Raw genomic sequence first — 26,042 nt, forward strand, 5'->3', positions numbered from 1 at the left:
GACCAGACCATGCCCCTTTCATTTTGGTCTTATTTTAAAGATAAAATGAATCTGGAGTTTTATAAATTGGTGTTGGATTTTTATTGTGTTTTGTGTCTGATTTATTTACTGTTTTGGTGATATTAAATGCTTTACACACCTGTCTCTTAAGTTAAACATGACTGCTCCGTAGCCAAGCTACTAAGGTTTGAGCAAGGATTAAGCTATTAAGACTTGACTGGAGTTTATTTGTGATTGTGGTGTCATTACTAGTTGTAGGTACCTACTTGCACCTACTAATACAGCACCTTCCAACAGGGACAAATACGTGAATATTGTAAATGCTAAAGCAAACTTCTGAGCTAAACCACAACTTATATTCATGTTATGATTAGCCATTGTTCAGGGGCTCCCAATATCCTCCATCCTGCCTTTCCTAACATTGTGTTTAGGAGTATGCAGGAAGAAACTATTACTAACACAACTCACAGCATGTAACCTAATTTTTTATATTCAACATATTTATAGCATTAAAGACAACTACACTCTTATTACCTTAGTTGCTTTTTATGTCTGACTTGGAGATGCAGCTGTCTGCAAGATGTATTGTTTCCAGTTCTTTGGTGTTTCAGTTCAGATTTCAAGACTTGGAATATGGGAGGAACTATCTCATAACCGAAAATGACACTCAACCATCATGCTGTTTAAGCATTCTATACAGAAATCTCTCCTTTGATGCTATATATTTCCCAGCAATGGCAAAGCCAATAGAGACGTATTTAACAAGGTTCACCACATTTCAGCAAGCGACATGTAAACAGAATTTGTGAATTATTGTATTTAAATGCCTAGGCACTTTAAAGACCTAACTATTTTCTCTACCAATGCTTGTTATTGTGGGCTGTAATGCAGTTGGCTATCACCTTTTATGAAGTGAGTGTCTTAGTGTTTCATCTCATTGCTGTCCCCTGCAGATTATTTCCAGGCATAACCCTCATCAAGTCGCCAACAAAATGTAATGTGGGAAATTTCTTGTAAAATTCAAGTCCTGAAGAGGTGTGATATAATGCCCTAAAGTGTAGCAAAACAGAGATACCAACCAATCAAGCCATAGAACCTTACTCGTATAGTACATTATGAAGCACATTACTATTGGTTAGTAAATCCGAAATAATCTATGTTTAGAAGGAGTGTTTTTTTTTCTGTCAAGCAATATTCTAAGAAAGGGAATTAAGCTCAAAATAAATCATTGGCAAGTTCTAAGAAGCAGCACAGTGCTTTGTATTCAGTCTAATAAATGGTTGATGTCATGTGTGGTTCGACAAGATGAAAGAAACAGAACAAAATCCTTTAGAGTGTGTTGTCTTCCTTCATTAGCATTCAGCAGCGGTGAAAAAAGAACGACGAAATGATTCATGTAGGAGGCAGGGAAGCATAGCTAATTGCAGTTTTTAGGACATAGCCAACGATATTCGGGATGAAAGTGTACTTCAATTAAAAACGAAATATTTCTCAAAAACATAAACTGTAATACGTTGCTGCAAATGTGCTGCACCTGTGAGCAGCGATACATTAGAAGGATGTAAAAAAAAAACAGTCCCCAGGTAATTTCTTGCTTCAAAGCCTGGCTTTCAATATGAAATGCAGTTTAACTTTTGAAAATCCTAACCATAGATAAGTTACTCCCCAGAGTTCTGTCAGAAACCAAACCTTTTACCACATTGCGTGTTTATCCTCGAGCTAAACTAGAAACGAAGGGTTAAATCTATCTGCTTTATTGCCTGTAGCTGCGCCAGGGGGAACACTGTCATAAAGTCAACGACTTTCTGTCACACATCATCCTTCAAACGTATCAAAGACTGTAAGACTGACAGCAGAGCACTGTAGACGGTAAAACATCAGAGGAAGGATTTTGTTAGTGCTGTTTTTATATCCAGTTCATAAAACTCCTATATACTGCTTTATTAAATTAACATATACCTGAGCAAGAAAGGCGTATATTGAAATCTACACTGCACAATTTGGAGTTTTACCGATATATGTGGATGATGGTAGTGACACACCAAGGGTGTTTTTCTTCATCTAAAAATAAGTTAGAATTATAATTACATTGTATTAACGAGAAATCAAACAAGCAATTTGCAATGCAATCGGTCTCGCCTTTGAGGCCTTTTAAGTATTTGGCTATGCAACACACTTATCGCACATTACTGCAAGGTAGCTTCGCTTACATGTATTTGTAGCACAATGACACTCCCAGATGACGGTAATCACCACAACATATTCAATACTTGAGACCTACGCCCCAGATTCATGGGAGCATCCGGCGCTTTGGCGCTGGGGGACTTTCAAAAACAATGCAAATATACAGATAAGGGCCTTAGTGAATATGATTGAGAAGTATTCCAAACATTCCGAGAACATGGGAAGATGCGAAATCTAAGGGGAAAACCTAAGGGATCTGCTGAATCAATGGCGAAAATATATATTACATTTCTTCAGTTTACTGCCAAAAATACAGAAACACAGTACATCAAACGGCAGTCACGGAATTAATTGTCAATATTGTTTAATGATTTGAAATCTGTATGTTTGAAATATGTACACTACATAGCTGTCGAGGATTCAGATTGCTGTGTGTGACATTTTCATAATTTCAGAGTAAATATGAGTGAAATTTTAACGACTATGAGTGACACTTTCTTGTGCGCAAAATCAAGCTATGAAAACGAGGCAACCTTATAAATATCAGAAATCACACCCATTTGAGCAACTAGAAACTCTACGTTAACTGTTGCAAAGCACAAGAAATAATTATTAAACGACTTTCATTTATACTCATGTCTATATAAATTTACTTAGAATTGTACAAATATCAGGAAGCTCCTTTGTAACATATTAAATCAAGGCTCTGCACACTTGATCAGGAGCTGTTTTTTATTTTTGGTGGTTGTGCGTTTTTTGAGGTTTGTGCCTCCAGCCTTGGCTGACTTATACTGGAGCCCCTGGTTCCTCCCTCGAAAGTAATGATGCTGCACAGAGCATCACTCAGTCCATGGCTTCCCTCCCACGTGGGACCCAGCCCAACAGGATATGTGAGGGCCTAACAGCACACTCCTCTGGTGGCTACTGTTGTTGTAGGGGCCAGCAGAAAATCAAAAACAGATTGACAGCTTTTGTGGTGGGACCCCCCTCCCAGCAAATTCAGGAGAACATCAGGACTCTGGGCCATTCTATCACGTCACATGGGTGACCCCGCCCAGCAGGGAACCGATGTGTGAGAGGCCCTAACAACAGGAAACTCATGCTACGCCAGTCTTTCTTCCCATTTCACCTTTTGGGTAACTTACACCGTCGGGTGCTGCAGCTGCCTGATCGCACGCAGCCATTGGCACGGTGTTGTCACACACAGGCTTATAACTTTAACTTACTTGGGCCGCAACAGACTCTGCCTAGGCTGGCCAGGCTGCAGGGACTGGCAGGCTCAGGGTGAGAGTCACTGCATGTCGAGGCAATTTGGGTTTGCCAATCGGTCCTATGAAAAGCCACTGTCTCACGCCTCACCCGCTTTCTGCGTCCTCTTGTCACTCCCCGTTTCCTTACACATCACCAGCACCCCGCCAACCCTCTGGGTCGTAATGCCTGTTTTTCTATTCTATAACACACCTTTTCTCAGCCCCTCTGTGCATTTGATTGAAGAGCAAATGATTGAGTGTCACATTCTGGCACAGATTAAAAATTAAAACACAAAAACTCACCACAACAATGTCAAAAGAGATATCAATGGCATTCATGCACCAGCAGGTCATAAATAGTGGGAAGTCCGAACTCCAGCAAGGATCACGCTGGGGCTCCGTGGATGTTAATGTTGAGCCTGCGCTGGGCCACCGCTGCTCCGGCTGGGTCGGTCCGGTCCCGCAGGATGAGAATAGGGGCTCACTTTGCCCCATTGCTGTGTTCGCCATGGTGAGACATGTAGTGCCGGGAGCTGGAGGAGGCGAGGGGTCCGGGCGAGGCAGTGAAGGCAGAGAAAGAGGTGGTGCAGAAGGAAGGGGTGGTGGCTGTGATGTCAGGCATCGCACACATCAAATGTAAATGCCTGCGTATTACTATAAAAACAAGCACTTGCAATGCAACAGAACTCGCATTTACGCGAGTCCGATTGCATTTAAAAACAAGAGTATGGGCGGGCAAAATGGCATGAACGGCATTGGGGGGGAGTGATTGTGGGCCGAGAAGTCATTGCTTGCGGGAGGGGCGTGGGGGAGCCACTGGAATAAAATAGTTTTTAAAGTAATGGGGCCAGTAGCCATGGAAGTATACAAATAACGACATGGCCATCAGGAGGAGAGACTAACAAGGCTAAAACCAATGGGAAGGCAGCATTTAGCACCTAAGCCAATCAAAAACATGGGCGGAGAGTGGGCAGAGCTAAAACAAAGCTTTCACGCTATAGTGCATACTGCATACCTCGCAAAGCGAGGAGCGCATGCGTGCTGCAACGCTAGGCGAGACCTGAAAACACCAGCGCCCCTGAAGACGAAAGAGGGATGTGCAGGTTGAACGCTCACAGCTGAAGCATAAGTTGCTCTGCAGTTCAAAAGTTCAAATTCTGGAAAGGGAAATTGAGACTTCTATCTTCTAAAGTTGACGTAGTGAGGACTATTTCATTGGGTAATCGCAACACATGCTCTTGTTAGTGCTTGGAACGGGCACAAGAGTGTTATGAAGCGCTGTATAAAAATAGGATATTATTGTATATCCCTATGATCATTTCCAACAGAGAACTGGTAAGCATTACAAATTGAAACACATCATGCTCATTTATAAAAACGATGTCATGTTTCAGGTAATCTTGGAAGAATATTGATCACAAATAAATTTTGTGGGCAAGTATTTTGTATTGCATTACACTGAGAGAGGAAATGCTCCTTTTTGCGTTATCACCTCTCATTTCTTGTTGAATTGTATTGTTTATTTTTAGAATATATACACTGGTGCACTGATCTCCAGTGCCCAGTGTCTGCACCTCTGACCCCTTAAACATAGTCAATTTGGGCAATCCTTGATAGGATTATTTAACATTTCTATAAGACCATAGCATATGGTGCAGAAATAGACCCATGGCATGAAGAATTAAATGTCACATGTGGAATGTACAACATTCTGTACCACCCACTAGTGTGACAAAGGAAAACATGGCTTCAGACCTACCATTGTAGCCTGACTGCTCTAGTGCAAAACCTGCAGTACAACCTGTCAAAATAAGTCTTTTTGACAAGCAGAGACTTTGAATTTATATATTATTAAGTCACCCCTATCTAGCAGGTTGTAACCCACAAGGTAGGGTACATGGTATTTAAAGGCAGACAGGTAGAAAAGTATTTCTACCTGTAAGAAATTGAGGTATTAGTTGAGGGGAGTGAGAACCAATCTCAAATAAAAACTACGATCTTTGTCAGCGTGAACCACTGAAGTCACTAAACAAACCTGGGCTCAACCCTTCCTTAGTTTGGCACAAAGAAGTCAGGTTTAACTAAGAGGCAAGGTGTAAAAAATGTATGCTGTACTTAAGCAGTAATAATGTGGAAAGAGAATACAAGAAAAATCCCAATCCAATTTAGAAAAATCGAGAATATTTTCATAAATAAAATTACACCAAAAAGAAAAAATCCAATAAGTATAACCGGAGAAAAGAATTTCTAAAGATTTTATTAAAAAAAATGCACAAAGTGCCAAACTTGATTATTTGGTCACAGTAGACCAGGCCAAAGTCAAAAGTTAAGGCTGACCATGAAGGATTGCTGATCGGATACAGCGACCAGGTTCATCCCGGTTGTAAGATTATCATTTAGGTTGGAAACATTTATGAAAAAGGGGTTGTCGAACAGTCATTGGGGTGAAAAGCTGGATCTGAAGTGGGGCACGATGATGGCAGGTTTTTGAAGCATGGGGTCTTGAACTGGTCGACAATGAGGGGGGGGAAACTCCCAATGAGTGAAGTCTGAAGTTCATGTCCAGGGTAGCCTTGGTGTCAACCAACTTTGGCCCAGCATCCGTTTCGGTGAAGCTCTGTATGTTCAAACTTAGAAACTTTCCTGGAAAATGGATCTTCAGCAGGCCAAACCAGCAAGTTAAGGCCAACTGGTGAGTAGATTTAGGGATGGACAGAACTTGCAGAATTTATTCCGCAGAATTCCGCTGACTTACATAAAAACTTTGTGAGATTCCACAAAGTTCTGCCAACAGACGGAAAATATGCAACTCGTACTGGAATTTAGTGCTGGAAGCACAAGCAACACTGAAAAAATAAGCACAAGAAGCACCATGCATTGCACAAGAGAGCATGGCTATTTGAGTTGATTTTGCTACCGCTCTAGTAGAAAATCTACTTGAGCTGCATCATATCTACTCGAGTGACAGCCCTCTAACCCCAGTCGCTCACAACCAATAGTGACGGTCCACATTAGAAAATTGTGCTAGGGGGACCATATCTAACTCGCACATGCCAGCTTGCATTTTCTGGACCTTTTTCTACCATGCATCAACTGGTGTAATTTTACAGGAACTCCTCAATTCCACTGAGCAGAATGAAACATTCTGCCCACCCCTAATTAGACATTGACAGCTGAGGCTTAGAGCAAGCCTCAGTCTCTTGTGATTCTCCAGGCTGCAAGTTGGCAAACAGTTTCTAAGTCCCAATTTACAGTTCTAGGAACATGAGTACACTCTAACACCAGCCAATGGTCCACGACCCTTCGTACCACTTGTGGGTTAAACACACTTCAACAGAGGCCAGTGGCTGGGTCCAATGAAGGCCTAGTTTGGAACTGGTTAGCTTGGCAGTTACAGGGAGAGAAGAATCTGGAAGATAGTTGTGTCCTTGTAGAGGTCAGTCAACTGCCCCTTGGAGTCACTTCTGGAGTCCTGGGTGCAAGGAAAGCAGGTGCAGTCTTCCTTCTGGTTTCAGATAGCAGGTCAGTCCATCTATCCTTCACAGGTCAATGAGTGTTCTGAAGATAGGCCTGTGGGGTCCATGTTTATACCCAGTGCTGACATTTGGGTGGAGGGAAAGGTCTTCCCCACCCCCTAAACCAGTTCTGGTCAGCTACTCCCTTCCTGCCAGGTTTAATGGCAGCCTGACTAGAGAGATGAAAGGGAGGAAGGTCCAGGTGAGAAACCTCATCTGCCTGTGACAAGGTAGACATGCTTTGAAGCTCAGGAAGGGACTGATAACAGAACCACAGGCCAACCTTTCATGGGAGGAGTCCCTCTACCCATACTTAGAGCCCTTTATCCACTGTCTGGAGCAATACACATATTACAACAGTGGAGCCATCAAGGGTCTGAAGATAGCTGGACAGTATTTTGGTTTTGACAGGAAAATGACAACTTTGTAAAAGTGTCATTTAGTTATATAATTTCCAACTTGACTCATTAGGTTTGATTTTATTAAATGATTATTAAAATTAGTCCTTGAACTATTTTTCTACATATTCCTAAAATTAATGTAGGACTTATCCAATGTAATAGTGTAATCCAATGTTAACCTATAGGACAGAAAGATTTGCCACAGTAATAAAACATAGGTTGTTCACCTTCAGCAGATGTAAAACACTAAATATGCATTTCCTAACTTTTAAACACTATACACCCTGCCATATGGGCTTTTATGGGCTATCTTAGGGGTGACTTCCAAGTATTAAAATGTAGGAATAGGATTGGCAAAAAGTTTGTTTTGCTAGGTCAACTTGGCAGTTTAGAATTGCATACACAGGCTTGGAGACATGTTTTACAATGCTCCTTTAGTGGGTGGCACAAAAGAGTGCTGCAGCCTTCTAGTAGCATTTTATTTACATGCCCTAGTACAAGTGGTGTTATATACTAGGGACTTACAAGCAAATTAAATGTGCCAGTTAGGGATACACTATTTTTAACATGCTTAACAGGGAAAGCACAAGCATTTTAACACTGGTTGGTAGGGGTAAAGTGCACAGAGTTCTACAACCAACAAAACTAGGGTTAAATTTTCAGGCACAAAATCCCAGGTGATCCTGAAGGAAGGGTAAATTTCTAACAGAACTATCAGCCTGATTCATGTACAGGCCGTTTTGCGTGGCCCTAATAGCGAATCATAGCGACTCGCTATTGAGGACACGCAAAACGGCATTCATGTAGGAATTGCTAATTAAATAGCGATTCCTACATGTTCTTTATTTGCGAGTAGCAATTTGCTACTCGCAAAAACTCCCCATTCATTCCTATGGGCCAAGAGGCCCATAGGAATGAATGGGGAGTATCCCTTAATTGCGAGTAGCAATTTGCTACTCGCAAATAAGATAGCGATTTTAAGGGTGCCAGGGGTGTCCAAAGGACACCCTGTAGCACCCCAAAAAGCACATTTGAACAGGTGTTGCGCACACACATGTCCAAAGGACATGTGTGTGTGCAACATGCAACTTAGAAAAATGCTTTTAAAAGCATTTCTCTGAGTTTTTGCTATTTACCGAGAGGTCTGACCTCTCGGTAAATAGCGGCCCCAAAAGTGCTAAATCGCAATTTCTTGATGTGTCATGAATAGCATTTGAGGAATCTCTATTAGAGATTCCTTAAATGCCATTCCTCGCAAATATGCGAATTCTTACATAGCGATTTTTGCATTTGGGATTGTGAATACCAAATGCAAAAATCGCACTCGCAAAGGGCCAGATTCTCAGAATCTGGCCCTTTTGCGAGCGCTATTGGCTACATGAATCAGGCTGATAGTCCCTACCGTAGTTAGGCCCTAAAAACTGTCTTTGCTGTTGCAGGTCCAGCTCACCAATGTTGAAAATCAGAGTACAGATTAAAATACTAATACTGTACCTTGGGAACGGGACCAGCTAGAAAGCTAGAAAAATAAATAAGTCACTATTTTTGATAGGTATTAAAAATTAAAATCAATGGTGGTCGGATTTTTAATAAATATTGAGGAAAAGTAACTTTTAATAATCATTATTCTGTACAAATTCCAGCCTGTGCTCAGGCCAGGAAGAGGTGTGAAAGAGGCACAAAATTATTTCCAGGAGCACACCTGAAAGGGCATAGATAACTCCTCTGAGGTCAATAAAATATGCAAGGTGGGAGATGTGGGCATCCTGGAACACCAAAATGCCTAACAGGTCTGCTGAGCCACAAATAACACGTGGTACACTTGAAAAGGGAGAGAAGAGGATGCCAGTACAATTCTTGTGTATCCCCTGTCTGGTTCATGAAGGACCTTTTTTTTATCCTACCAGATGTCTGTCTCTTGGTTTGCTGTGGATACCTGCTTCAAACTGGATTTTCGTGATAGCTGTGGGTGGACACTGGTGTTTACCATAGTCCACTCCCCTACACATACCCAGCCTTCTAAGTCAAGGTTTTGTGTGGCTTAAGATTTTGGCAGTCTTAGCACTGCCCTAGCACAGTGCATGCTGGGCCTCCTTGCAGTATGGCTAATGAAAACTACTGCAAAAGTGGATTGGTCAGGGCCTGGGTACATTTACTCCAGTGGTCAGAGCAGAACTAGGAGTGTCTTAGGATGTCTTCCACCCATATGCTGGTAAAACCTAGAAAGTTGCTCCCATTTATACACAGGACAAAGAAATGAACTTCAAGGGTCAGTTGACTGACCTGTGTGGCTACAGGAACAGAATGAGCAGCAAGAAGCCGTGTTTTCTTGAAAGTGCACAATGGAGCAGAAGCAACTGGGCCTGGACTGGACCTTCCTGTTGCCCTCTGCCTGATACACTGTGAGCCTCTAAATGCCACTGCTGAGTTTCAGGGAGCCGTGGAAATCTACTTCCATGATTGTTTTGACATCAAAAGAAGTTTGGGAACTTCAAAAAAATCTTTGCTCCAGAGCTCCAATGGGACCAACTGCAAAAGGTATCCGACCAGCAGTCCAATGGCATCAGGTTGAATTTTTGTAGTGTCATACATGGAGACAAGTTTTTCCTCAGAAATGCAGTTAAGTCCCTTTTCTGATAGGGACTTAGAAACTATTTCAAACTCCCCAACTTCTATGACCGACCAGGGCCCCATTGAGGTTGGCCTCAAATTGCACCTACATCCCGGTCTACCGTAGCCCTTAACCACAGCTAGCACTTTACAATTCCTGGCTATTTTCGCTTACATTTTAAAAAATTCAAATCACCTGTTCTCATTATTGGATTTTTGTCAATTTGGTGTCATTATTTTCATTACATTTCACTCTATCTTCATTGATTGGAGATTGTAAAGATTTTTATTGTGTTGTATTTTCAACTTTCTAACTGGTTAGATACTTTTAAATGCTGTCTGCTATTTTCTATACCTACCAGGGCCTGTATTAAATATGGCACACTTTCTCTGTTTGCAACATGGTGTATCTCTCAATAGGTGCACCAGGTGCAAACAGGAACAATACACCCTATTATGCAGAATGCCCTGCCCCCAAGCAGCCGCGAACTCATGCTGCTCCTAAGGCGGCGCATTCAGGTGAAATACAGAATGGGTTCTTCAAGGCTGCTCCATGTTTAACAGTGCAGGTGCTAAGCCGCCTGTACTTTCAAGAGGGGAGAGAGATCCCCTCGCAGGCGGGTGCAGTGAGTGACTGCAACCCGCAGGGGGATGTCTGGGGGTCCATGGGACAGCCCTTTCTCCCTCCAGTGTGCTCCTTTTAGGAGGCACACTGAAAGTGCTCCACCTTTTTTCTTGTGCATCTTCAGTGTGCCTGCGAAAGACATGTTTGCCTCTGCGCCCAAGTCTGTAATATGGTGCAACTGCAGAGACAAAGTTATTCTCTAATTTGCATGGAACCATATCCCTATGCATATGAGTAAACACCCTCTCAGGATAGCGCTGATCCTCAGATGCGCCAGCACTATATGTAGTACAGAAGGGGACACACAAGCGTCTGTGGCCCCTTCTGTAATGCCATTGTGCCCCGGGTGCACAATGTATAACACGGCCACAAGGATGTAGCTGAGGTTTAAACTCCTGAAACCTCTCATTTGCCCTAACACATTTATCACTGGTTGTGGACTATCATCCATACCTATTAATAGTTCACTATCTCATACATTACAGTTACTATAATTTGCTACAGCAAAATAGCACTAATAAATCTTTATTGTTTCTCATATTTCACGAAACAGGACATGAAAGATTTCCTTGTGAACCATACTGAATCATGTGTATTTTGTGTAAAGGGTTTACATTTACACATGCCAAGCAGGTCTACAACATGCATATTCCATGTATCTACATATGGCAGAGATAGAGCATAGCTAAATTTCATCTCCATTGCAACTTCTGTGCACTATATACAGGCTATTGCTGTATTCCATCCCGTATGTATCTCTGTGCTTATGCTTTGCATGAAACACCTATGTTATTCTAACTGGGGATTCTATTAGTGAAGAGCTGATGTCATGGATGATGTGATTTGTGATGCAATCAGTCATGTTATGTATGAGACGAGTAGCTGTGCATTGAGGAAATGAGGTAGTGGTATTGCCAGTCAAGATGTTCTTAGTTGGAATTAGCAATCAGCAAAAACATTCTACAAAAAATTCAAGAGGTATCTGACTCACCCATAGACATGGGTAGTGTCATTACATCATTGCTAAAATGGCTTTCAGTCCAGCATAGAATATGCATGACTCATGAACTGTTGACAACTTCATGATCACGCTTCCTTCAACAGGTGCTAGAAAGCTTGGACCAACACACTTCATATCCAAGGCCGCCTCTGACAAAAATTAAGAAGATAATCATGCGAATAAAAGATTCATTAGCAGATATTCCATTAGGAATGATTGAAGCTATCCAATACAGAGACCATGAGAGTAAAAAACAGAAGTTCTTCTGCAGCACACATATTGATATGATGAGGTGAGTGGTTAGTACACTTTGATCAATACACTATGTTGGGAAAGGGTACTTCATGAAGTTGTGGTACTTAAATTCTAGGGGCTGATGTCATTTTAATTCAGCAGCCATTGTGATTTGGTTTGATTCCACCATGAATAGGCATAACACTTCCTCGCTTTTTCAAAATGTTGCTGTCTTTTACTTTCTAAAAGGATCCCAGTGTCAACTTTATTACTGTCAGATATTTCTCAAACGGAAATATCACCAAGGAATTGTAAGGTTTGGTTCTCCGACATGACTCTTCTTTAATTGTCTGAAGTCTATGACATATTACTGAATTGATGGATCTTCCTTGTTGTAACCCTGCTGGCACGAAATGTGCTGGTACGGTCTATAATATATAAAGCCCACAATAACTTCTGATAACTGATTAAAACAACACTTCATCAAACTCACTTCATATTCAGGTAATTCATATATAATTTTACATCTCTATGCTTCTTTATGCAACTTTTTCTACCAGTATCTACAAATCAATAGTTGTAATTCAATACAAAATTATCATACACACACATATCTATATGAAGCTCTGTAAACTGTGCCAAGAGAGAACAAAGGATAGGAAGAAATGTTTTAATTTCACACCAAAACATCTATTAGATGCTCCCAACAGTATGTGAAGCAGTTCTAACTATGCAAGTTTTCTTAACCCCTGTACATTGCACTATTATTTTGCTTGTTTTCAGAGTTTGTAGGGCCCCTGATTCTCAAGTACTGCTCTGAAATAATAATTGGTTCAACTTCTCCCCATGATCACCCTTTTAGCAACCTTGAACTGTGACTCTCCAGATTGGTCTGCCCTCTGTGTGGTCTCAAGCTGAGGCCCCATCGATACCCTATATACAAGCTCCGGTTGGTGGCATCCTATTAACAGTTATTGGGATACACAGCTTTACTCAGTAGAGCTGCTTATCTGCCACGTTTTCTAAATGTTCATAAAAATAGTTAAATAGATTTGATCCTGTAACTGAAGAAAGAATACAATTCTAAAACCTAAGCACAGAGACGGAATAACACTGTTGCAGGGTGAGACTGACCACATGCTACGAATTTTGAATAAGAAAAGATGACCTAAACGTGCAGATCTAGTTGTGGTATACCCAGAAGTTTTTAAGGCTAGAAACAGAAGGTGGGGAGGGAGGGGGTTTTCTGGTGGATCAATGGAGTGACCTCAAAGTAGACTTCATGTGTTTATGCATGGAACAGCCAAAGATCACACGGTTGCTGCATTCTGGACCAACTGGAGCTGGTGGATAAAGTTTAGTTGGATCAACTTGGTAGATGAAATACCCACAATTAAATCTTCATCGGATTAGCATTACCGCCGAAATATGGAGATGGTAATCTAGGTCAGGTTGAGCTGAGCAAAATAGTTGTTGAATATACATATATATATACCTGGAAATCGAGAGAGAAAGCAAACTTTAGGTAAATATCAAGTTTATGTTATGTTATGAATGGAAGAAGTAATCACCAGTGATAAGCATGTTTAAAAAGCCATGTTTTTAAGTTTCCCTAGAACGATTTAAGGTTTAGTATATAAAGAATATGGCTGGAAGAGAATTCCATAATGAGTGAGCCTGTAAGGAGAAACCGCACCCAGCTGACCATTTTCCGATATCTTGGAATTGTGAGAAGATTGGATTGTGCGGATATAAAGGTACATTAAGGAAAATACTTTTTAATACTCCTGGCTGCAAAGAAGGGGGCTGTTTCCATTAAAACCTTAAACGTAAGGTAACCCGTTTTAAACTGGATTTGCTATTTTATTGGTGGCCAATGAAATTCCTGCATCATAAGAGTAACTGGAGTGCTTAAAGGAAGCTTAAATATTAGGCTGCAGCTTTATTTTGGAATATCTCCAATCTGTTTAGGACGTTATTAGGTACTTTCAAGTAAATGGAATTAGCGTAGTCGCGCCTATACAGTGTTTTAGAAATTGTTGCCATTTTTCAGGCTTCTAAAGTAAAGTAAGGAGTTATTTTCCTAAGCGTCTGTAGCATACAAATGCCTTTAGGTATCACAGAGCTGATTTAAGATTTCAGGGACAAATTGCTCTCCATGAAAACTAAAAGGCAGTTGGCAGGTGTTCTGGGCATGGACACCAGTTTCATTTTTGGAGTCCACAATAGTTGATTCCAAAGATTTGCCTAATTGCTCAGTGTTGCAGGTGGTGGGTACTTATCCAGGTCCCAATAGGGCACATTATAGTGTGAAATTGTAACTGAATGGCCGTGGTGCCATCTAGGGAGGCAGTAGTTGGGAATCATCTGCATAATTGTAGAGTCTGTACCCTCTTACTATTAGTTCTTGAACCAGAGATTTAGTTTATAGGTTATATAGGTGGTGGATCAAAGAGGAACACTGAGACATCCCACTGTTTATAGGCAGTGGTTTACCCAAAATATGTGAAAGATTAACTACCTGAGTTTGATCTTCCTAAAAAGATTTATTCCAATTAAAGGGTGGTCCTTTAAGATCAGCATCCTCCACTCAGTCTACCAAAATCTTATGATTGACTGTTCTAAAGGCAGCAGGCAGGTCAAGCAACACCAGTGCTTTGATTAATCCCTAATCATAATTCCATTTCAAATCGTTCACCTCAGGTAAATTAACTCCGTACTGTACATTGTGTTTGTTTGTTTGTTTTAGGCTATTTATAGTGCGCACAGATACTCCAAGGAGTTTCCCGGCGCAGTACTAGCTGAAACGTCATGAGGAAGAAGTTAGGCCTGCATGAAGAACCAGGTTTTCAGTTTTTTTTTAAAAAGCCCAGGGTCGTTCACGTAATGTAATTCCAAGGTAAGCTGATTCCAAGCAGACGCACCCAAAAAAGTTAGTGATCTACCTCCTGGTCTGTGTCTCCGGATCCTAGGGGTGCATGCCAGATATTTGTTGGTGGACCTTAGCTGTCTTGGAGGAATATGAAAGCTGTATCTGGTTCTAAGATAGATTGGTCTTGTATAATAGAGGGCTGCATGTACTAGAACCATGGCCTTGAATGTAACTCTCTTCCGGATGGGCAGCCAATGGAGGTGAGAACTAATACACGTACGCCTTGGAATATTAAGCAAAGGTCGAGCTTGTGCATTCTGGATCACCTGGAGTTAATCCATGAGATATTCTGGAAGGCCGAAATAAAGGATAATAATATAGTCATTTCGGGGCGCTATCAGAGCCTGGATAACAGTTCTCTACGCATGGAAAGGTGAGGCATGTCCCTGGCAATCTTTTATTTGGAGACCAAATGACAGTCTGCAATCAAAAGTAAACCCCAACTTTTTTCCCAACTCTCTATGAAGATCAGGCAGGTGTGCATCGTCTGGCTAAAATGTTTTCCAGAACTCCCCAAAGAGGAGGATTTTAGTTTTTTCCTCATTACATTTCAATTGCACCTTTGCTAGCCAATAAAAATTGCAGTGAGACAAGTCTTAATATGAGTGCCCTTGAATTATGTTCCCTTGTTCCAGGAGAAGAGCAACTGTGCGTCATCTGCATAGGAGATCACTTTTCTTCCTAGTTCTTCTACTAACTCAATCAAAGGGGTGAAGTATATATTGAAAAGTGTGGGGTTCAGCGACAACCTCTGTGTGACCTCTGTATCTACTTCTTGGGGACTTGCGTAACAGGGGGGAATGCAAGCCTGTTGGCTTCTATTTTCTAAAAAAGATTTCAGCCAGTTCCATGTTTGCCCTGACACTGATATCTGTACCCTGTTTCGTGAAGATAATTAGAAGTCTGCAAATGTTTTGGACTACATGTGCTTCTATATGATTTTCCAGATATGGAAGCTGGATTTAAAAAAAAATTTGTAAAACAATTGGATCTTCCAATTGAGTTTGTAATAAGGAAACTGCCACTGCATTTTTAAATGAATCTGTTGTTATGCCCTGGGCTAAATAAAGGTGTTTTCAGGAGCTTAAGAAGAGGGCTTTTTATTACAGTTGTCATAGATTTTAATATAGGATAAGAGTCAAGTGGGGAGCCAGATTCGACTTTCATCATCAACTATTGAAACCACTTCACCTATCACCTGGATGGATGAAAGAACAGAAGGGTTTCTGTTTGGTTCTCCTTCAGCCCCAGTGATAGAAGTACTACTGCAGTATTGGGAAAGTCTCAAGCCACAGTATTAGTCCAAGCAATTCTCTCTGCTGATGAAAGGTCCTTCATAATTTCAGAAATCCCTTTCGGTTTGCTATGTTCTTTTTTGATTTTATTAGAATAATAGTCAGTTTTGGCAGTTTACATTTATATTTATTTATTTATTTCTGAGTTTGTATAGCGCCTGGTTACACTGTCAGTGTGTCCCCGCGCTGTCAGAAGAGCTAGTTGCTCCGTCAGTCAGACATAGACGGGGCTATTCTTTAGGAAAGAGGAATGTTTTAAGTTTCCTGCAGAAGATGAGCTCCGATGTTTCCACTCTTAAGCTCAGGGGGAGAGAATTCCATTTATGTGCCGCCAGAGAGCGAAAGGATCTACCCCCCATTCTGGCTTTCTTGTGTCTGGGGACAGCGAGGAGGCCTGCTCCTAATGAGCGGAGTTGTCGGGTAGGCGTATAGGGGCAGAGAAGGTTCCGAAGGAAGGCCGGGCCCTTGCCATGTACGATCCTGTGACCAATACATAGGACCTTGAAGTCGATCCTTTCATTGATCGGAAGCCAATGAAGTGTTTGTAGAGATTTTTTTGAGGCGGCTCTTCTGGGCAGCCGGAGGACCAGACGGGCGGCAGCATTCTGGATTGTCTGCAGTCGACGCCGACTAGTGGCGTTGGCGCCTAGATACAAGGCATTGCCGTAGTCCAGTCTCGAAGTGACAAGAGCGTGGACCAGGGTCTTCCTTGAGGATTCTGGGAGCAGGTCCAGGGTCTTACGGAGTTTCCGTAGAATCGAAAAGCACGTACCAGCTACCCGTCTGGTGTGGTAGTCATAATTAAGCTTTGAGTCCACCCATACTCCAAGGTTCTTGACCTGATCACTGGGGGTAGGGAGAGGCCCCAGGGTCTGTGGCCACCAGGCAGATGACCAGACTGAGGGGGGTTTTCCTACAATTAGCACCTCAGTCTTGTCTCCGTTCAGACGGAGGCAGTTCTTCGCCATCCATCCAGCCAGCTCTTGGAGGCATGATGAGAAGTTCGCGGCGGCTTGTTCAGCTGGTTGGGTCAGAGCGACCACCAGCTGAGTGTCGTCTGCGTATGTCACTACTTCCACCCCATAGCGCTCCGCAGTAATTGCCACGGGGGTGACATACAAATTGAAAAGGGTTGGACTGAGGCTTGATCCCTGAGGCACTCCTTGACCGAGGTCAAAGGTGTCGGAGCGTGCTCCTCCTTGCTCCACCGAGAAGCTACGGTTAGTAAGAAAAGATTCCAGCCATGACCAGGCCATGCCTGTCACCCCTCCTTTCTTCAGACACTGTAGCAACGTATGATGTGCTACAGTGTCGAAGGCTGCGCTGAGGTCCAGGAGCACTAGTGCCGCCACATGTCCGGCGTCCACGTGCTTCCTCAGTGCCTCAGTCGAAAAAAGGAGGGCAGATTCTGTGGAGTGGCGGGCCCGGAAGCCCGACTGGTTGGTATGCAGGAGGCCTCTGGACTCTATGTGTGCTGAGAGTTGTTGGTTAACCAGCTTTTCCGCCAGTTTAGAGAAGAAGGGTAGGAGCGAAATGGGGCGCAGGTTGCTAAGCTGGGACGCACTGATATGGGGTTTTTTCTTAAAAGCCAGTACAACTGCCTGTTTCCACCCGTGTGGGACCTTGCCAGTGTTAAAAGAGGTAGACAATATATGGCCCACGTACGGTGCTAGAAGACTCATGGCACTGGCCAGGAATTTGGCAGGGGCAGGATCATGAGGGGAGCCTGATTTGGTTCCTTTAGCAGTGGCTATCAGTAGGTCCTCCGTCGGAGCCTGGTATACAGTAAGGCAGTCTTCGATCTTTGCCTTCCAGGTCGCTTCTTCCTGAGGGGGTAGAAGGTTAGAGCCAGTTCTGGCATCGTCAGGGAAACTGGTGTAAATGTCACGTACTTTTTTGTGAAAAAATTCCGCAATGACGTTACAAGATTGTACTGAGATATCGGCCTGCTCTAAAGAGGGAGGGGATGTAGTGATCTCTTTATAGATCCTAAAGAGCTCCTTGGATGAGCAGTTAGCACTATCTATACGGTCAGCGTAGAAGGTCGCTTTGGTTTTCCTAATTAGGAAGTGGTATTTTTTCATGCTAGCTTTGTACACATCTCTTGCCTCTGGTAAATAGTTCTTTCTCCAGGCGCGTTCGAGCCTCTTGCAGGCTGCCTTGGTTTCTCTAAGAGCTGTGCTGAACCAAGGTGCAGTTTTGGTTAGCCGCTCCGGGCCCTTATTGGCCCAAGGGGCAGTGATGTTTAGGGCTTTTGTGATATGTCCATCCAGGGCCGTGCAAGCCTTGTCAACATCAACTCCTAAGTCTGTAGGGGAACCATTCCGTAGGAAGTGATATTCAAAAGAGTCCATGGAAAAACAGGCCCATTTCCTTTGTTGTTTATTAGCACTATGATGGGTTTGTTTATGGTGAGTCTTGACTAGGAGGTGAAAGGGGACTAGGAAGTGGTCGGTCCACAGCAAAGGGATGGGAGGGTCCTGCTTCAAATCCTCCAAATTGCTAAAGATGGGGTCCAGTTGGTGCCCCTGTCGATAGGTCGGGAGGAAGGAGGCTGTTTCTAATTGTATGGTTTGCAGCTCTTGACGCAAATCTTGAGCAGCTAAGTTGTTGAGGTCATCGAAGTGGAGATTAAGATCCCCTAATACCAGGAACTTCCTGTATCTCATGGCCAATGGGGTAGCGTTCTGGATGAGACTTTCCGCGAAGTTTCTGCTACCTCCCGGGGGTCTATAGATTAATAGGCCTTTGATGACCGTATTTTTGTCAATGCCGATGGAGAAAGCTCCAGTTTCGCTATCTTTTATATTAGCTTGTTCGAGGGAGCATGTCATATTCACTCTATAGATTATGGCAATGCCACCTCCCCTTCCCTTAGGTCTATCCTGCCTGCAAATTGCATAGCCAGGGGGAAGGGCCTCCCTGATTTCAGGGTCTGAGTCCTCGTCCAGCCAAGTTTCAGTGAGCCATAGTATGTCCCATTTGTTGTCTAATATAAGGTCGAATACTTCTAGTTTGTGTTTTTTGAGAGAACGACAGTTAAGCAGAGCGCCACTGATTTTCCTACTGTGCCCAGGTCGGGCGTTGTCGTTGGGCGAACCAGCTTTGGGATGCCTATTGAGGGTGAAACCACAGTGTTCACAAGGATTTGTAGGACTGCGTATACTGAGATCAATACTGTGCTCACATACCTTAAAGTATTTGTTGCGAAGATTGAGGAGCTCCTCTTTATTGTATCGGTTATCTGGGAGGTGAGGGCCAGGGGGTCTAGCCCCGTGCCCCGGACTGCCGCGGACGGGCGCAGACGGGCTTGCCTTAGGTGCGCCTTCGGCGCGCAAACGGCGCTCCCGCTGCGCTCGTCCGCTGCGCTTCCGGTGGCAACACATGATATGGGCGGGGGAGGGAGTGGCCTTAGAAAGTGGGCGTGGCCTGTGAGTCGCCAGGGAGGCGAGCTAGGGGTCGTTGCAGCCGTCACGAAGGACGCTGTTTAAGATTAAATTCAGGTAGGTGAACCAACAAGCTTTTAGTTCAAGAAACACAGATAAAAACAAATTTGACAAGTTTTAAAAATGATCGTGTCTCCCGGCGTCTGCCTGCGGAGCTCTGGCACTTCTGGAGGCGGCGCACCACTCGCGCGCTTTTAAGTGAAGTCACCAGGGGGGCGTGGCCTTAGAAAGTGGGCGTGGCCTGTGAGTCGCCAGGGAGGCGAGCTAGGGGTCGTTGCAGCCGTCACGAAGGACGCTGTTTAAAATTAAATTCAGGTAGGTGAACCAACAAGCTTTTAGTTCAAGAAACACAGATAAAAACAAATTTGACAAGTTTTAAAAATGATCGTGTCTCCCGGCGTCTGCCTGCGGAGCTCTGGCACTTCTGGAGGCGGCGCACCACTCGCGCGCTTTTAAGTGAAGTCACCAGGGGGGCGTGGCCTTAGAAAGTGGGCGTGGCCTGTGAGTCGCCAGGGAGGCGAGCTAGGGGTCGTTGCAGCCGTCACGAAGGACGCTGTTTAAGATTAAATTCAGGTAGGTGAACCAACAAGCTTTTAGTTCAAGAAACACTGGTAAAAACAAATTTGACAAGTTTTAAAAATGATCGTGTCTCCCGGCGTCTGCCTGCGGAGCTCTGGCACTTCTGGAGGCGGCGCACCACTCGCGCGCTTTTAAGTGAAGTCACCAGGGGGGCGTGGCCTTAGAAAGTGGGCGTGGCCTGTGAGTCGCCGGGGAGGCGAGCTAGGGGTCGTTGCAGCCGTCACGAAGGACGCTGTTTACGATTAAATTCAGGTAGGTGAACCAACAAGCTTTTAGTTCAAGAAACACAGATGAAAAAACACATTTGACAAGTTTTAAAAATGATCGTGTCTCCCGGCGTCTGCCTGCGGAGCTCTGGCACTTCTGGAGGCGGCGCACCACTCGCGCGCTTTTAAGTGAAGTCACCAGGGGGGCGTGGCCTTAGAAAGTGGGCGTGGCCTGTGAGTCGCCAGGGAGGCGAGCTAGGGGTCGTTGCAGCCGTCACGAAGGACGCTGTTTAAGATTAAATTCAGGTAGGTGAACCAACAAGCTTTTAGTTCAAGAAACACAGATAAAAACAAATTTGACAAGTTTTAAAAATGATCGTGTCTCCCGGCGTCTGCCTGCGGAGCTCTGGCACTTCTGGAGGCGGCGCACCACTCGCGCGCTTTTAAGTGAAGTCACCAGGGGGGCGTGGCCTTAGAAAGTGGGCGTGGCCTGTGAGTCGCCGGGGAGGCGAGCTAGGGGTCGTTGCAGCCGTCACGAAGGACGCTGTTTAAGATTAAATTCAGGTAGGTGAACCAACAAGCTTTTAGTTCAAGAAACACAGATAAAAACAAATTTGACAAGTTTTAAAAATGATCGTGTCTCCCGGCGTCTGCCTGCGGAGCTCTGGCACTTCTGGAGGCGGCGCACCACTCGCGCGCTTTTAAGTGAAGTCACCAGGGGGGCGTGGCCTTAGAAAGTGGGCGTGGCCTGTGAGTCGCCAGGGAGGCGAGCTAGGGGTCGTTGCAGCCGTCACGAAGGACGCTGTTTAAGATTAAATTCAGGTAGGTGAACCAACAAGCTTTTAGTTCAAGAAACACAGATAAAAACAAATTTGACAAGTTTTAAAAATGATCGTGTCTCCCGGCGTCTGCCTGCGGAGCTCTGGCACTTCTGGAGGCGGCGCACCACTCGCGCGCTTTTAAGTGAAGTCACCAGGGGGGCGTGGCCTTAGAAAGTGGGCGTGGCCTGTGAGTCGCCGGGGAGGCGAGCTAGGGGTCGTTGCAGCCGTCACGAAGGACGCTGTTTAAGATTAAATTCAGGTAGGTGAACCAACAAGCTTTTAGTTCAAGAAACACAGATAAAAACAAATTTGACAAGTTTTAAAAATGATCGTGTCTCCCGGCGTCTGCCTGCGGAGCTCTGGCACTTCTGGAGGCGGCGCACCACTCGCGCGCTTTTAAGTGAAGTCACCAGGGGGGCGTGGCCTTAGAAAGTGGGCGTGGCCTGTGAGTCGCCAGGGAGGCGAGCTAGGGGTCGTTGCAGCCGTCACGAAGGACGCTGTTTAAGATTAAATTCAGGTAGGTGAACCAACAAGCTTTTAGTTCAAGAAACACAGATAAAAACAAATTTGTACATTTGTACATTGGTAAACCAGCTGTACACTTGTTTTTACTATCCTCATCATAGTTTTTATGCTATTGGCATTCAGGACAGGCAAAGACTGAGTTTTGCCTCCCTTTGTTAATGCAAAAAACAACAGAATAGTTTGGTTGGTTTGCTGCATGTTTCTTTACAAACGGATTATATAATTCACTTGCATGTCTTGAGCACTGAGAAACCTCCTTTACTCCTGGAATTATGACATCAGTTAGAGTAGATATAGTTTCTTACAGTGTAGCCATCCAGTGTCGGACTGCCTGATAGGGCAAACAAATCATGCCAAATGAACTGGTCTGACAGGTTAGTGTGTGGTGCAGTTTTTTTATTGTTTATGATTTGTTTTATGGTGTGCATCCACTGACTGTACTTGTGTCTTCCACAACCTATGGCCACAAACGTGCAGATCACTTCCTTAAGCATCCTCCTGTGGCATGCTCAATAACAGCTAGAGTGCTGACACAAAGAAGAGGGCCAAACTGGAAGTACATGCAAGGTGCAGTGCAGTTTAAGGAATTTAACAAGCAAAACAATATTAAAGTATTACATTGATTTAATAGACTTAGGGCCTGATTTAGATCTTGGTGGATGGGTTACTCCGTCACAACAGTGACTGATATCCTGTATGCCAAAATATAAATCCCATTATATCCTATTGGATTGATGTTTCAGTGGACAGAATATCCGTCACCATTGTGATGGAGTAACATGTCAGTCAATCAGGCCCTCCGTTTCGAAGAACATTGCTTAGCATCTGCAGACTATTGATCTTCTCTGTCATTGTCAGCAGGCGCAAACGTGTAGACCACTTCATGGAAATAGCCCCTGTGGCATGCTCAGCACCAGGTACTATGCTGACCCAAAGATGCTAGCCAAACCAGAAGTATGAGCAATAGATTCTGCGCACACAATTCAAATTCCTAGGTGCAATGCAAGGTCAAGAAATGTAAAGATCAGCACAATATAAAAGCATAACATTGAAATAACAGACTTTGAGGCTGATTTATATGCCGGTGATGAGAATAGTCAATTGTAATGCTGACGGTGTATCCTTAACACCAACATAATGATCCTCCCACCTGATTTATATGCGGATGGACCTTTGGTGGAGACTACTCTGACTCTGCCAGGGTTACATCCCACTGTCGACCCATTGAAGTTATGGTCATCGGAGTTTGGCCTCTATATGCACCTAAGCAAACACACGGAGATGATGGACAGACCACTGAAACTTTTCAGACACTCACCCCCAGTCAAAAATCTGTGTTTAATGCATCATCATTGTTTAGCTCATTTTGCCACCCCAGTTCAGACACACAAACCCCTAGTGCAACTCCAAAACCAGTCACAGGATACTTAGTTCCGGTCTAGGGAAGACTTGGCTTGGCAGTTCGGGCTAGACTGTTCCCATGAGGGACAGGGTCAAGACTGATTTGCTTATGGCTGGGTCTGAACTGGGGTGGCAAAGTGAGCAAAAGACAAATTATGGATACAACCCAGATCTAATAGTGACAGGGTGAGTGTCTGAAAGGTTTCAGCACTCCACACATCCTCTTATTGTGTTTGCTTTGTTCATCCCAAGTTGGCAGGGTATGGCAAGACGTGGGTGCCTTGTTCACTTTGCTACTGGAATAAAGCTAGCCTGGGTGATGAGGATGCTTCAATCTGGTCAAGTGAATATCTGGCGTGGCAGGTTGGGCTGGACTGTTCCCATGAGGAACAGGGTCAAGACTGAATTGCAAAAAGGTGGGTCTGAGCTGGGGTGGTGAAGTGAGCAAAAGAACAATGATGAATTCAACCCAGATCTAATAGTGACTGGAGGTGAGTGTCTGAAAAGTTTTGGCGCTCGGCACATCCTCTCCTTGTGTTTGCTTTGTTCACTCTAAGTTGGCATGGTATGCCAAGATGTGGGTCCGTTGCTCACTTTGTTACAGGATTCAAGCTAGCCTGGCTGGTGTTACCCCAAAACCTGTCCAGGAAGCTTGTTTCCTGTCCAGGGTAAAATCTGGCTTGGCAGTTTCGGGGACGGTTCCCATGAGGAACAGGGTCAAGACTAATTTGCATATGGCTGAGTCTGAGCTGGGGAGGTGAAGTGATCAAAAGAATGATGATGGATTCAACCCAGATCTAACAGTGACTGGGGGAGATTGTCTGAAAATCTTCAGAGCTCCGTCCATCATCTTATTGTGTTTGCTCTATATCCACCTACCTGATTTAGATGGGGAGACCTACAGATCAGTTTTCACTGCCCGGAAAACCCATGCAGTAAGGGGTAGTGAAAACCATCTAATGCCTCCTTCAACATGAGAGAGAACTCCCACAGAGATTAGAGCATTGTTTTATTTATTTTCAAATCTAAAATTACACTTCAAGATGTTCTTTTTTAATATAAAAAAGTATGTTTGGGGGGGCGTGGCTGGACAAGATGGCCGATCGGACATAGACTGTCTCGGCTCCCGGTCCACGCGCTGTTCCGGAACGGAAAATGGCAGCTAAGCGAACCTAGGAATGCCGCAAATATAGCCTACCTTTGTCAGATGATGTGAGGTGTCAGCGGAGGACACTTTTTTGCTTTGAACGCTACGAGATCTGCCCTGTTTAGCTCCGTGCTACCTGGAAGAGGGAGGCCAGAGTCCGCTAAAATGGCGGCTGGAGCTCTGCCGCAGCGGGAGCCATTCCTGATCTCCTAAAACCCATGCGGACACTGGATCCCACATGTTAGGTACAGACCCAGGACTGAGGTAATGAGCAGCCCGGGGGCACTTGTGGCGGCGAGCGTTGATGAACAGCTCACCTTGAGGTTTCCCCCGCCATGCATGCCTGACTCTAACATGGCGGCCTCGTCTCACTAAATCGCAGCTGCCAAGGCCACTAGCGACTTTGGGCCTTGAGTCTCGCGCATACTCTCCAACAGGCTATACATCCAGCAATGTAAATATCGGCTATCCACATGCGGAACCCACTGAGCCGACGCACATCAACGATGGCCCTGGAGGCTTAAGATGTTGATCGCAATAACCTCACCAGCGTTACTGTGTTGACGCGCCCCGCACCGCCATTGAGAACACTGTTGCAACACTTCCCGCTGCCTACGTGCCTCACGCCTGCTGCTGGTGCTAGAGTCTGGCTACCACAAACTGGTGTTTTGCTTCCCTCTATGAAGCTATCTCTAGACTGGCTCCTCCCGGTTGGTAGAAGTGTAAGTCATAATACTTTTCGCCTCCTGGAACATTAAATTCCCACTTGCTAGTCTTGCTCCCAAGTTGAGCCGTCAGCCCCACCTGAGCACGAAGCGACAGGACAAACAAGTCCTTGATAGAAGGTCGCCGCTGCTCTACTGTTGCTGATCCTTGAAGCCCTAAGGCCCGCACCTAAGCATCACTTCCTGACACACACCAGTCGGAACCCTGCACACTCGCCTCATCCTTGACTGATCGGCACAGCTCTAGTGGTCTAATCCATATGCCTCCTAAGAAGACAACAAACAAGACGCCAAACAAAGTTTTGGACTATTTCAGGTCCTCAGAAAAACGATCGACATTACGAAGTGAAGTGGGGTCTGCAGCAATGGCCCTTACGAAGGCGGACCTCCTTAACATGTTCAAGGATTTTAAATCTGAACTACGCAGTGACATCAGCCAAGACATCAAAGCATCCATGGACCAACTGCGGTCAGACTTGACGGAACGCTTGTCCTCCCTGCAACAAGATGTGGACTCTGTGGGCACTAGAGTACTTGACCTCGAGACACAACAACAGGAACAGGATCAACTCTCCACTGAACTGCGGGACGATGTACATGCACTCAAGGAACAGCTGCACCAGACACAACTCAAGGCTGCAGATTTTGAAAACAGAGCGCGGCAGGAGAACATACGGGTCAGGGACTTGGAGGAGGGAGCGGAAGGGCCTGATCGGGAGACCTTCCTGGTGGGCCTCTTCGCGAAGGTGCTGGTCCCACAGACCCTTAAAATAAAACTGGACTGAGTTCACCGAGTGGGGATCCTACAGCAAGGTGAGAAGAAAAGACCCCATGACATCCTAGCGAAGTTTCACTCGTTTAAAGTCAAAGAGGCAGTGCTCCAGGCTCCATCTCCTTTCAGGGTCACTCCTGCACCATCTACCAGGACGTAGCACCGTCTATCCTGGCACGGAGACAGCTGCTCAGATCTGTCACCACTAAACTGAGAGACAACAAAATCAGGTATAGGTGGACTTACTCATTTGGACTCAGTTTTGAATTTCAGATCAAACGACGCCACATTACCGACCTACAGGAATGTTTGGATTTCCTGCGCTTCCCGCCGAGGAAGAGGGTCCCACCCAAGATAAAAAAATGGAGAATCTG

Source organism: Lissotriton helveticus, chromosome 9, assembly GCF_964261635.1.
Source record: "Lissotriton helveticus chromosome 9, aLisHel1.1, whole genome shotgun sequence".
Lineage (NCBI taxonomy): Eukaryota > Metazoa > Chordata > Amphibia > Caudata > Salamandridae > Lissotriton > Lissotriton helveticus.